The sequence below is a fragment of the Lepisosteus platostomus genome, chromosome 12 (genome assembly GCF_059453375.1).
Source record: "Lepisosteus platostomus isolate fLepPlt1 chromosome 12, fLepPlt1.hap1, whole genome shotgun sequence".
Lineage (NCBI taxonomy): Eukaryota > Metazoa > Chordata > Actinopteri > Semionotiformes > Lepisosteidae > Lepisosteus > Lepisosteus platostomus.
This window is the reverse complement of record NC_142622.1, coordinates 9,496,520-9,509,901: the sequence shown is the minus strand read 5'-3', so window position 1 is coordinate 9,509,901 and position 13,382 is coordinate 9,496,520. Positions and strand designations below refer to the sequence as shown.

Here is a 13,382-nt window from a genome sequence, read left to right as displayed (position 1 = left end):
TTATCACGTAGCTTGAGATTTAACCTTTCAGACATCACACCAACCAGAGCATTCATGTCAGTGCTAAACAAAACAAGCTTTTTAAAAGGAGTTAACTCTGTACTGCAGCGGGGAGATACTAGGCAGAGGAATTTTAAGTGCAAACCTTCTTCTGCTTTCTCAGTACTTGTAAGTGCCAAGAATTGTTAATATATATACTAATATAATATAACAGTGGTTGAGGCCTTTGGAGTGAGCTGAGCAAGATGTGCCAAGAGCGAATGGTGGCTCTCTCTGAAGATACAGTCTCTGAAGCTGTTTCATCGGGTTTACAGGGAACGTGTGAGAGGGATAACAGCAGCCTAGTTCAATCGGCCTCACCCGTCCCGAATCATAATCATTCCTGTCGTCATTTCCTGATGTTTGGATACAACTATAAATACTTCATAAGCCCCTTAACTCCTTCACATCCATATTTTGCATCCCTCCTCCATCTCAGCTCCAATTTTCAGTACACTTCTTTCTTGGGGGTTGTTATTCCTAGCGAAATGCTGTAAATTTAATATTGAAGAAGGACTTCAGTAGTGGGCAGCATGGTGGTTCGCATCGGAGTGTTGGGACCCTGGGTTCAGTTTTGCTCCTGGAACTCAATCTGTGTGGAGTTTGTACTGTATGTTCTTTCCGTGTTCATGTGGATTTTTCCTCTGGGTGCTCCGGTGTCCTTTCACAATCCAAAGAATCCAAAGACATGTGGGTAGGTGAATAGGCTTCTGGGAAAATTGGCCCTAGTGAAGGTGGGTCTCTGTTTGTGTCTGTGTGTGCCCTGTGATGGACTGGCGTCCCATCCAGAGTGTAACCTGCCTTACCCCTGTTGCCTGCCAGGATAGGCTCTGGCTCCCCTGCGACCCTAAATTGGTTAAAGCAGTTTCGAAAATAGATGGATGGACAGTATCAATTTGGGTTTATGGACTTAAAGCAAAAAATGACAAATGTCATGGTAAATTGCTCATCAACAATCAATTTGAATGATGTACTAATATTACAAAGTTTGTCCTTTTCCGTTCACCTTAGATGAGAGATTAGTTGATGAGCTCCACACGGCAAAAAATACACTTGAATCAAAATTGACTTGTTTATTGACAAAGTCTCTATTATGCAATCATTCTAGGAAATACTACTAGCAACATCATCTAAGAACAACACTGCAATCGTTAACTGTAATATCTGCTGCTCTGATTGTCTTTTTCTGAAAGAAGCCACGTACAATACTAACCAAAAATGTCTCTATCTCATGTATAACCCTAATATTAAAGGACTTTTCTTCTGATTTAAGAAACATTGAAAGAAAAGTTGCTACAAAAGAAAAAAGAGAAAACAAATATTTCATCACTGTTAAAGTTACTATGAGGCTTGTCTCCCTTGGCGAAACCTTTTTGCTGATACGTTTACAATTACATGTACAGTATATTGCATTCTGTAGCAGTTTTTGTTTTATGTAGAACATATATAAATATTTTGCATTCTTCCTACATTTGAAGGAACAAAAAGTTGATCCTGAGGAGCAGAGCGAAACCAAGTGTGTTTGTTATGAACGCTGTTGGCAACAAGTAGCAACAAACACTGCATTTGTTCAAGGTCATAAATCTCACAGGACTTCTGTGCTTATGACCGATTAGTCAACAGAAAAGAAAAGACAGACTTCTTAAAAGCCATGGGCTTGTATTTGTGAATTGTAACCCAAGTAGGAAATACTGTACATGAAGCATGCAATGAATAAACAAACATTTTTTGTTCATGGAAATCTCAGTGCTTTGATCACAATATTGCAATGTAGTCACCACAAAATTGTTCTTTGGTTTTGTTTAAGATTGACTTGGTACGCTGCAAAAGTAACCATTTGCACTGTTACTGTACCTTAGCGTGATTTGAAATTAAAGTAATTTTAGATTTATGGTGCAATGGATTTGTAAATAATATGATACTAGGGTAAATAGTATGCACTGTGTACATAGTAAATACTGTAAAACTGCAGGTGCCTAGCACGTGATCTTGTTAACATTGTCATGTCCTGTTATTTATGTTTTATTGTTCTTTTCACTGTTTTATTGTTGCATTTTCTGTGCATCAGTGGTACAAGCCTCATGATAGCTCCTGATGATATTGATAAGACTATGAGATCATCTAAAGATGGTGATTGAGCAAGTTATCAGATTTTCTTTTCAGATTGCAGACCATTGCATTACATATTAAATGTTTATACTGTATATTACATACTGAGAGGTATTACAGACACAAGCTGTTAGTTCAAATACTCATATGTTGCTTTTTTAACACTTCTCTATATTATTAATATATGATATGCTTGGCATGTCAGGCTGCAATACAATAAATGATAAATTATTTGGTTTGGGAAAAACACATTTCAAAAAGACTTTTAAAAGTTTCTTTGTTAGTTTAACATGCATGGTAGTTCAGTTGGCTTCTGTTCTACTATAGGCTCTATTCTCTAGCATTTTCTGTGAATCCAAATATCATTTATCAGCGTGATTGAATTTTTTCATTTTCCAAGGACCTGAAAACTTGTATCCTCAACTCTTTGCCAGAGGATAATTTATTTGGCATCATGTTATCTGTATTTCTAATCCTCATTACTGTGCTGCTTATCTACATCATCTCAAGCTTAATTTTCAGGAAACTCTGAGTCATGATTTAATTTTTCAAGGTAACAAATAGTTATGAGTATCAACCTAGTTTTACAGCACTTCATCACAGACAGGCTATTACATATGAAACTGTCATAAATGATTTACAGTATTTATCATTTATGATGTACACTGCAGTGGTTACCATCTGAGATTGATTAAAATTGTATTAAAGAACTATTTCATATAACCACAATTAGAAGGAACTTCAGCAAGTTAAAACCACTGTTAACGTTTTCTGTGACATTTATTTTAATATCACTATTCTATATTAAACTATTCCTGTTGTCAGTACCAAGAAAAGCCTACATAAGTATCCAAAGTATTTCCTTTTTGATTTGATTTTCTAGCTATAGGAGCGTTACCAGCTCAAAATGTTTCTGGGTGTCTGGCAGTTCCATCCTTTTATCATCACTAGCTCATGTTTTCATCAGTAACTCAATACAAAACTATATGAAATATATGTCTCTTTTGCTTCTGTGTAATGGACAATGAGTGTGCAGTTTATTTGCTGTATATTAGTGAGATCTGGTCAACTAATATAACATGGAAGGTCTTTCACGGTTTTGGTCTGGTCTTCACAGGGGGGCTCAGTTCTTTGGAGGGAGGTAATGACTCCCCACTCTGTCATTTCTCCAGGCAAAACAATTTGACACATATTGTCACTGTGAATCAATGTATGACAGTCGGGGGCTTATCATAGTGATGTATCACTGGGAGTTATCCTGGACAAATGGGTGAGTTGTCATTTACTGGATTCCTTCACCCTGTCTGTTTGCTCTTGGCGTGCTTGTCAGGGAGTGCTTGAGCTGGATGGAGTAAATATCTTTCTGAGCAGCTGAGCCAATCACACATGTGACTGTAGCCACATAATGGCACTTTTCATGGCGTCTGAGCACTGCTGTCTCTTTAATGCAATTGAACTTGTTTTACAGTCATTCGTGGCCGCCTGCGTTAGACAACAGAGCTTCTTACAGCAATGATGGAACATAAGGAGGTCCTGGGTATAGGGGTACGTAGGAGGGGGTTATTAGATCCAATTAGAGTGATGATTTCATGTTGGTCATCATTTTGTAAGAGCACATCTTAAGGAAATGTCATTAAAAGCAGATGCACACAGTCACGTAAAAAAGGAATTTGATGTGGTTCAGTCCAGTGGTAGGGTATGATTTTAAAAACTGGAAAAAAATGTTTTGCTACATTTAAACACCAGGAGGTACAGTACAGAGTGATCATAGCATTTTGGAAAACAAAAAAGTAAATGTATGTCTGTGCTACCCTGCACGTATTGGATACATCTTCTTATTTTCTCCATTGGAAACTTATGTTGTTATCTGATAATGACATATTTTGGCAGGATTCTTCTAGGACCTTGAAGGATGCCAAGGAATCAGCTGGTATCAGCTTCAACAACAAATCTGTGTGATTTTGTGCCTCTGTACTTCCTGATTACAGTGCTAAATTCACTCCTTCATAGTTTCACCACTGTTGTCAGACTCCATCTCCTGTCTTCCTATTCTCAGAACTAAAGCGATTCCGTTCCTCGACTCGAATTCGGCAGTGTGTTTCACTCTGTATCTTCAAGGTTTTGTTGGCCTTTTTCACTGTTTAACCACATTGTCCGGAAGAGGAAATAAACATGTAGCTCACCTACAGTACATCCTTTTCACCAATTCTGCTCCACACTGGTTGTCTGTGTGGTTTTCTTTTCCCAAGTGTATAACCAATTTTGGATGGTCTTAAGTCTATTTGTAACACCTTTTATGCTTTGAAACCATTAGCTTACTCTGTTGGTGTCTTCTGTGGGTTTGATATGTCCATTGAATATACCACTATCTAGATCATGTTTGTAAATAATTCCTTATTGACCTCAAATTTTGTAACTTTCTGCTTTCTGTTCATGCACTAATTCCATGTGTATACATTCCTTCCTACTTCCTACAGTTTGCTTTCAGGTTAACATAGCTAATTGTTAATGGCTTCCTAAATATTGGTTTTGATAAGAGCATACTGAAAAAAGGGAAATACTTTCACACTGAGTTTTTTTATTAACAATAAAATTAATCTTGTTTTGTGTGAATATGTGCTAGTTGTTTTGAGTGCAGGATTATGTGTCTTTAATTGAAGAATGCAAGACACTTCATGCAAATGCAAGGTTTTGGTTCTTACAAGGCAGAGACTGATCTCACCCAGGACTGGACCACCTTGACTTTATTATTTACATATTACAAATGTTGTTTTTGCTACAAGATGTTATATTTCTTTGTATTTTTACCCTTGTTGTACACTCCTTCATGAAGCTTGTGACCTTTTAATTCTACCACTCATTCATAGAATTTTCCTTCTGATTTCACTACAGCTGAACTTAATTACCTGTTTGAAGCCTTAATTGAAAGAGCATGTTGTTGAGTGGAATATCTGCAAGTTTTCATTTGAGATTTGATGTTACTTATGACATGCAATAGAAAATAGCCCCCGACATGTTTAAGAGCTAAGAGCAGACAAACAATTTAAATTAACCCTGTTATTAAGTCAATTAAGGATTTGTCTGTGTAACCAACAGCTGAGCTGGAACAAAACCAGCATTTGTGTGGGCCTGCATGACCAGGCCATCAGCTGCAAAGACATTTTTAAGGTGAATTTTAAAACGCCAAATGTTATGGAGCACTGGATAAGTAACATGGAGAGAGTTTTGTTTGTGTTCTGAAAACGTCAATGTACTGTACAGTGCGTCTCGGGTTTCTGTTTTGTGTTGAAAAATAAACAGCTTTCTTGATGCATAATGAATAAAACGTAATGAACCATAAAGGTTATGTTCATCCCTTTCGCGGTCTTTAGTCCCCTGTTTTAATTACCTGTCTTTTCCAATAATGACAGTAACTTCATACACCAAAAACTGGAGCTCCCATAGTCCTGGAATGACAAGTACTGGCAATGCAGATTTGGCCTCAACATCTATCACTAAAGGAAACTGGACATGATGGCCAAATCAGTTGTATCCTCTTTGTTAGATCAGCCACTTATCCACCTGTCAGCCTGGATACGTATCTCTGTAGAAACCCTGCTGTCAGATCGAATTTTCCTTGAGATGAATGCCTTTTTGATTCTGTATGCTTGCCTGTTATACATTGACCGAGCATGTAGCTTTTTCTGCAGACAAGTTAAAGACTATTACATTCCCCTGAGGTAAAGTGTGCATTTGGATAGAATTGGTGTCCAGCAAAAATAATGTGATTAGTGTCCCTGGGATCTCCCCAGAGAACAGGTCATAGTTTACAATTCCTGCTAACAATGACAACAAACTGGCTGCCTCAAGAAAATAAAAATCAAAAATCTCCTTTTTCACGAAGACCATTAGTCATTATGTGGCCAGATTACACAGTATGTAGCAAGTGGCCAGGACACTCTGTCATTGCACAATGTGTTCTGGAGTTTAGCACAATCCGCAGAGTATGAAGTGCTTTTCAGAGGAGCAGAGCTCAAACAAGCACAAAGCATTTTTTTTTTATTTCCTTGGAACACACCCATATTTTTCTAAAATATAACTTGTCTTGGCTGTTACCATGTTCTCCCACCAGTGGATATTTTTTTAAACAACATTTTTGAACATCTTATGTTAGATTCTCCAACATATATTACAGTACACAGCAACAGAATTTGGTACGTTTTTGCATAATCTTGTAACATTTATTGTTAAAATATTTGAGAATGTGTTCAACTTGTTAAGAACAGAAAACAGGAAACATCTTAAATAGGTGTTTTGAATTCTTCTTAGGAAATCCTTTATTTTATGAGTGTGAATACAAGTGCCTGCTTAAAGTTTTGTGTGCAATATGGTTCTGCGATGTGACTAAGCTTACATCAAAGCTCCTTATACACGTTCCTGTCTCCTTTCAGAGAAAAAATGACTTTCCTACCTCAGACAGCTCAGAAAACAACCAACTCACATGTAACACTGGTCTTTGTAACAAGTTAATTTTGCCATATAAGAAACTATTATGCCATGAAATGAAATGAGACTTTTACGGGTTAATAATTAATTTGGCAAAAAATACTGTATTTTGCGTTAAAGAAAAATATACATTCTGTTAACCAAACAATTGCAGAGCACAGGTCAAATACACAAGACTGTGATCAGCTTTGAAAAGCTTCTCCTTTTGTTTTCAATTTCACTATGATGTAGAGTTTCTGCCGTTTGAGTAAGATATGCTGAGATATTTAAAGAATCTACAAACGTGCTTAAACAGCAGTGTTGGGTACTAACTCTGAGACAGCTAAAGAAGATTCTCTGATACAATAAAACAACAATTATTCTTAACAAATTGTCTAATCCCCCTCACAATTAGTTTAAACTCCAGCTAGCCACTGGGTGTTTCCTGTGTGTGCTGGTTACCTTTTATCTTTGATGTCCAGTGCCCTTTGGCTGTGCCACACAAACCAGTGACCAGCATTCAAGGCAAGCAAGCTACCTCATTGCATAAAGAACTAAACTCATTCTATCAGTATCTACATTGTTTGCCTACAAAGTCGTGTAGTCAATATAAGATTTTTTTACTGACCTTTACGGCTTTAAATTTGAAAGAATTTGGCTCCATCATAATAATTTGGCTCCATCTCTGAACTCTTCCATGTTTATACTCCCGTAGGCTCTGTCCGGTTGAGGTTGGTCTGTTGTTCACTGGACTAAATCTCGGACTATTAATTAACTAATACTCTGCTCCATTGTGAGGGAATATTCTTCCTCTGACTCTCTTCAGATCTGAACTTATAACTCACCTTTTTACTTTGTCTAACTGCCCTGCAGTTTTTCCTGTATGTTCTTATTTATTTATTTTTCTTTTCCTGCTTTTTATTGTATTTTTGTGTCCTTGTACGGCATTCCTGGGTTTGGAATAGCGCTTTATAATTAAAGGTGAGTATTGTTAGTGAAGCAGGAAGTTCAGCAGTGAGATGTAGGATCAAATTTCATTTACTTCATTTCAGAGAGTTCAGGGTGTTGTCAGGAGAAAGAAGGATTTTTCCAACCTTTCACTTTGATTTGGTCATCTCAAACCGCAAAGTGATTTTTTCCTCCGTTTGTGGTCATGACACAAGACAGGCTTCAGCGCAACAGACAGAACAATTTTATGTCATTGTCAGGAGCGGAACAGAGAAACTGAGAGCAAAATCTTGAGGTGTAATGTTCCTTCGCAGGCAAAATTGCCCTTTATTTCTCTGGATCATTACAGTAATGCGTGGGATTAGAAATGAAGAGTATAGTCAATGTTTATTTAAGATTTTATGTTTTCATTACGTTCAGTAATAGCGTTTGTGACCACAGCTGATGCATTTATTAGTGATTTGCGATTAGCTGCATTTACCATTTTTTCATATTATCGATCTGTTTAATGACACTCCCCATGATTGTAGCTTGAGATTACTAATTTTGATTACTTTTAATAACAGATATCAAGTGTTAGGTTTTTGCAGAGGCACAAATCTCATTTTTTATATTCTGTTATGTGTTTTGGTGCTTAATTTTTACAGACGCTCTCATTTCAGTCACTGAAATGAAAAGGAAAGATGTGACTACCCAGTGCCCTTGTTCACCCTAAGATGTGGCTCTAATACTGATATTTGAAGGTTTCTTCATTCAGGATAGCTGTATGTATGTGTAGCTCAAGTCAGTTCATTTTTTCCACCTCTTTCATTAAAGAAAAAAATAATCATTTTTCTAATATGATGCTCTTCTGGCAGTCTTTTACACAAAAGGTTGTGGGAGGATGGAACAAGCCACTCATCTGCTGTTGCAGCTGATACCCCAGCTTCACTCAAGAAACAGCTGCATGAAATTCTTGGATCAATCAGTTACTAGTAGGAATTGCAAATCAGGCATGAAATAGGATCTACAACTAGCCCTGCAATGAAGACACTATGAACCAATCTCTTTATAAACATTAGCTACTTTGATAAACAATCCGTCCATTTTCTAACTGCTTTATCCAATTTAAGGTCAAAGGGGAGCTTGAGCCTATAGATCGGACAGAGACCAACACACACGCACGCTCACACCAAGGCCGATTTTCCCAGAAGGCTATTTACCTACTGTACCAGCATGTCTTTGGACTGTGGGAGGAAACGAAGCACCCAGAGGAAACCCACATGAACTTGGGAAGAAACTACAAACTGCACAAAGATAGCACTGCAGGAATTGAACCCCAGAGTTCTAGCACTGCAGAACAACAATGCTCACCATTGCCAAAGGTGCTGGTCCAGGCTCCCATGAAGTGTGTAGTTTAGGACCCTATGCAGACGGTATATTCTGGAAGTAACTGGAAAAGGACAACTGGGAAAACACGAAGAGAACCAGGATGGGATGACAGACAGAGGGGCATGACAACGGTGATCCGGTGCTCGGGGGGCTGGGTGCAGGCAAACAAGTCCAAACCGTCCAAAAAGGGAAACCGGGGCGCAGTCCAGGGTCCAGGTGCCGGGAGAACCATCCAAGACAGACAAGGTTAAAATCCGGAACTGGATCCGGAACAGGAACAGGGAGTTAAAAACAGGATAACGAGGCCAGGCGCTCTGAGCCCCGGACTCGGACGGTCAGGACGTCGGGGAATAAGACCAGCGCTTGGGTTACCCGCGAGCCTGGGGAATAGGCAATCCTTGTGGCATCCATCTTCCAATGCTGAGCCAGGAATAGCGGGAGCGTCTGTCTTAAATAATAACAGGCAAAACAGGGGGCAGGTGCACGTAATCAACTAAAACACGAAAGGGTATGATCGTGACAGTACCCCCCTCTTTTCAAGGGCAGCTCCGAAGCATTAAACAAAAAAATGTTGAGGGGAAAAAATAAATGAGAAACAGAAGGAGTCCCAGGCTTCCGTACTACCGTCTGCGGGTCCATGTTGAGGCTCAGCATTCTGTCATGATCCCCATCCCTCCTCTTAAGGGCGCTCCGACCCTTTTGTATTTTTTAAAACAGTGCAGACACTGTTGATATATATTAATGTTATTTACAGGATTATGTTCTGTACCATTTCTCCCTTTTTACCAGTCTGAATCAGCTAACATCTCCACACATTTTTTATAGTTTCTTTGCTCGTTGTTAAAATGTGGAATGTTATTCCTAATATGATACTTAACCATTAGAAGGGTTACAAATGAGAGGAGGCCATCCATTTGGCCTGGTACTGTTTTGAGTTTTCAAGTAGATATTTTATCTGAGGATCTCATCTAGCTGCTTCTTCAAGGAAGCCAGGGTATTGGGTGGGCAGCTTCTTCCAGACTCTTGGTATGGAGACGTGTCTGTTCTCAGCTTTAAACCCACTTCCTCGGATTTTGCCTTTGTTTCCTCTGGATTGTGCCTCAGTGTTCTTCAGGACCTGAAGAACATCACGGGGCTGACTTTGTCAATACCATTGAGGACTTCGAATACTTGATTCGGGTCCCATTGTAGTGTGCTCTGTTCAAAACTAAAAAGGTTAAGTTCCTCTTGGCTGCCAGTATAGTGTATTCCTTTGAGAGCAGGAATGTATCTGGTTCCTCATTTCTAAACTGACTCCAGACCTTTATTACCTTTCTTGTTTTTAGTTGTCAAAATGATGCAATGCATAATATTTTTAAAAGAGGTCTTACTGGGACATGGTACAAAGTTTGATGAAAATAATTCTGACATTATTTGCTAGCTAGAGTTCCGTTTGCATTTTGTAAGGTTTTCTACATTATACTAGAGATGTAAATGATGTGACCATAAATACGTAGCGTCTTCAAGGTAAGTGTTTCTCAATTTGCAGCTTTAGTTTATGTTTTTTGCTTCCTGCATGCAAAGTTTACATTAAATGTCATCTGCCATATGTTTGCCCAGTCTTGAATATAATTTAAGTCCTTTCTTATTTTTTTTGCATTGAAGATGTAGGTCATTGATATAGATTAAGAAGATGAGTGATCCTAACACAGATCCCTGAGGTACTCCACCAATTATGTCAGCCCAGTATGAAAATGCTTTTATTACTTGTCAAAGTACCATTGATTATTATTCTAAATCTGAAATTACACTAAATGTCTATTTTATGGCTTGTCCATTGATTGATTATCTACCAGTATCTATAAAGTAATGTTCTTTTTAAAACAGTCTCTATAGACATCTCTTTCACTGTATTATAGTTAAATTGATTTCATAATCATATTACACTCATAGCAAGAGACTGGATGGTTTATGCCATAATAGTGTAAAAATTCAACTTTGAACATTTAAAAACACACAAAATGGTTTTTAATATCACCAGTTTTTCATACTCAATGGCAGCATTCCTGAACTATAACAGTAACACGCAACAGGATACACTTTAATTTTTCATACTGCTAAATTACTTGCTCAGAAATACTGGTCCTAGAAGAATAATGTACTTAGTCACGTTATTTAAGGAAAAAAAAAACCTTTACCTGTATTTTTAATGAATATTTAAATAAAGACTTTCTTATTACTGTGTGAGGATGTCATCCTATCAATGTAATACATTATTTTTTATAGAGCTAATGGAGCTAAACGGAAAACTTTGCATTGCTGGATGTAAATAAAATCATCCTGTAATTACTTTGTCTATCTCAGTGTTTTGTTCTTGATAGCACATGTAATGAATACCTTAACTGTTATAGTGTGTATAACAAACTGCTGAAATCTAAACAAGATCAGAATATTCCATTTTAAAATGCATTAAGCATTGCAACTTGTGCACCAAAGTAACACTGGATGTGTCTTGGCTGTAATAATAGCACTGTGTAATGTGTATTGCTCTGTTCCGCAGTACAATTAGAAAGTCCGGCCAATACAATTGGATGACCATGAAGTTTTGTCTGAATACTCTACTAGTTTAATAAATAACATACTGTTTCCATGTATAAATTACTTGTAAGTTTCTGTCCTGGTCGGACAAAGGAAATTCCTATTTTATTTTCCTTTTTAATGTCCAGTACTTCTCAAAAGTATGGCTTCTAAAAATGCGAATGAATATGGTCATAAAGACTATGGGCAGCCAGGTGTGTTATTTGTGCCAGGTGTGTTATTTGTGCCAAATATGTTAGGTATTCCTAATGATTCTGACTACTTTGCATTTCACATAGGCTGATGTGGAGACTGGGGTCTCCCAGATAAATCTACTGCATTTCACTCTTAAGGTCTGTACTTCCTTGACTGGACTTGAGTCAGTTCAATCTTAACAGAAAGTTAAACAGTAACTCACGGGCTTTTAATGAAAAGTTAAAGGAATATCGCAATGGAGGCTAAAATACATTATGAAAGTTGTTGTAAGGTATTTTTACTTTCAGAAATGGACATTAAAGGATGAAGTAAAACTCTCAGGGATGAGGACGGAAAATTTTAGATGATGTATTAAATTGAATTTTCACTCAGGTGTTCACCCAGGAAGGAAAAAGGAATACAGTATGCCTCAGGCTGAGGAAGGACAAAGTTCTGTTTAAATAAGATTAGTATTCAAGAGGCAGATATTTTATGGGTACTCGAAACACTTTAGATAAATCTCCAAGGCATGGTAGTATTCTATTAATTGAACTTAAGGAAAGAGATGGTATTCACTGGCTCTTAACAAAACTCATCCAGCAGTCTCTCGTGACAGGGGTAGTACCTACTGCCTGGAAAATTTCAAATGCAGTTCCCTTCTGTAAAAAGGGTGTCAAACTGAAGTTATTATAGACTAACAGCTATTGCATGTAAGTTTATACTGTAGATATGAAAAAGATCGTTCTTAGCTATCTTATTAGATTTCATTGAACATGCAAAGCAGCATTGATATAAACAGAGCATATGATGTGGTATATTTAGATTTGCAAAAGGCTTTTGATAGCGTTCTCCATAAAAAGATTAATTACCAAATTGCAGGAAGTAGGCATCCAAGGTAATTCAGTTACTTGGATTAAGAACTGGTTAGTGGATAGGAAAAAGAGGGTACAGATAAGGGTTTAATGCTCAGATTGGGGTGATGTAATAAGTGTGATAGCACTGTGCTCTGCATCAGGACCACAGCTCTTCCTAAATTATACCAATGATCTTGATTCTGGTGGTGTCAGCAAAGTAGTCAAGTTTACAGATGATGTCAAACTAGGAGGATTAGCCAACATGGTAGAAGCTGCATTAATAATTCAAAAGGACGTAAATCATATTCAAGACTGGGTAAACACTTGGCAGATGACACTGAATGTAGACATGTGTGGGGCATTACATGCAGGTAGCAAAAACATAAATTACAATGATAAAATGAGAATCCCTGAGTTTGAAGAGGCTACTTCTCAGCTTCTTAGCAAGGCTTAGGTGTTTATGTAGATGTGTCATTTTCATTTTACAGACAATGTGAGGAAGCGATGAAAAAGGCAAATGAATGGCAAGATATATAGTTAAAAGCACATAATTAAAAATCAAGGGGTTATTTTATATCAGATTTGTAGAACGCACTAGTAAGACCACATTGACATTACTGTGTAGAGTACAGTTTTAGTCATCAAGACAGAAGTAAAACAAAGATATTGCTGATCTGGAATCAGTTCAGAAAAGAGGAGCCAGATTCTGTACATTCCTGAATGTTTTTAGTTTGGAACAAAGAAGATAACAAGCAGGATGTGAATCAAGTCTTCAGAATCCTCAGCTGTATTGACAAAGTCTACCAAAATGGACTTTCTTCAAAATCAACACTAGAAACATGAACC

At 37.5% G+C, this 13,382-nt stretch overlaps 1 long non-coding RNA gene across 1 annotated transcript in view; it reads right to left on the bottom strand.

Moving 5' to 3' along the window:
- Positions 1-8,042, bottom strand: part of LOC148651046 (uncharacterized) — a 43,467-nt gene extending 35,425 nt beyond the window's left edge. Inside the window, exon 1 of the long non-coding RNA XR_015925649.1 lies at positions 7,241-8,042. This is a non-coding gene — a long non-coding RNA (uncharacterized LOC148651046). The remainder of the gene's footprint in view (positions 1-7,240) is intronic.
- Between the last annotated feature and the right edge of the window lie 5,340 nt (positions 8,043-13,382).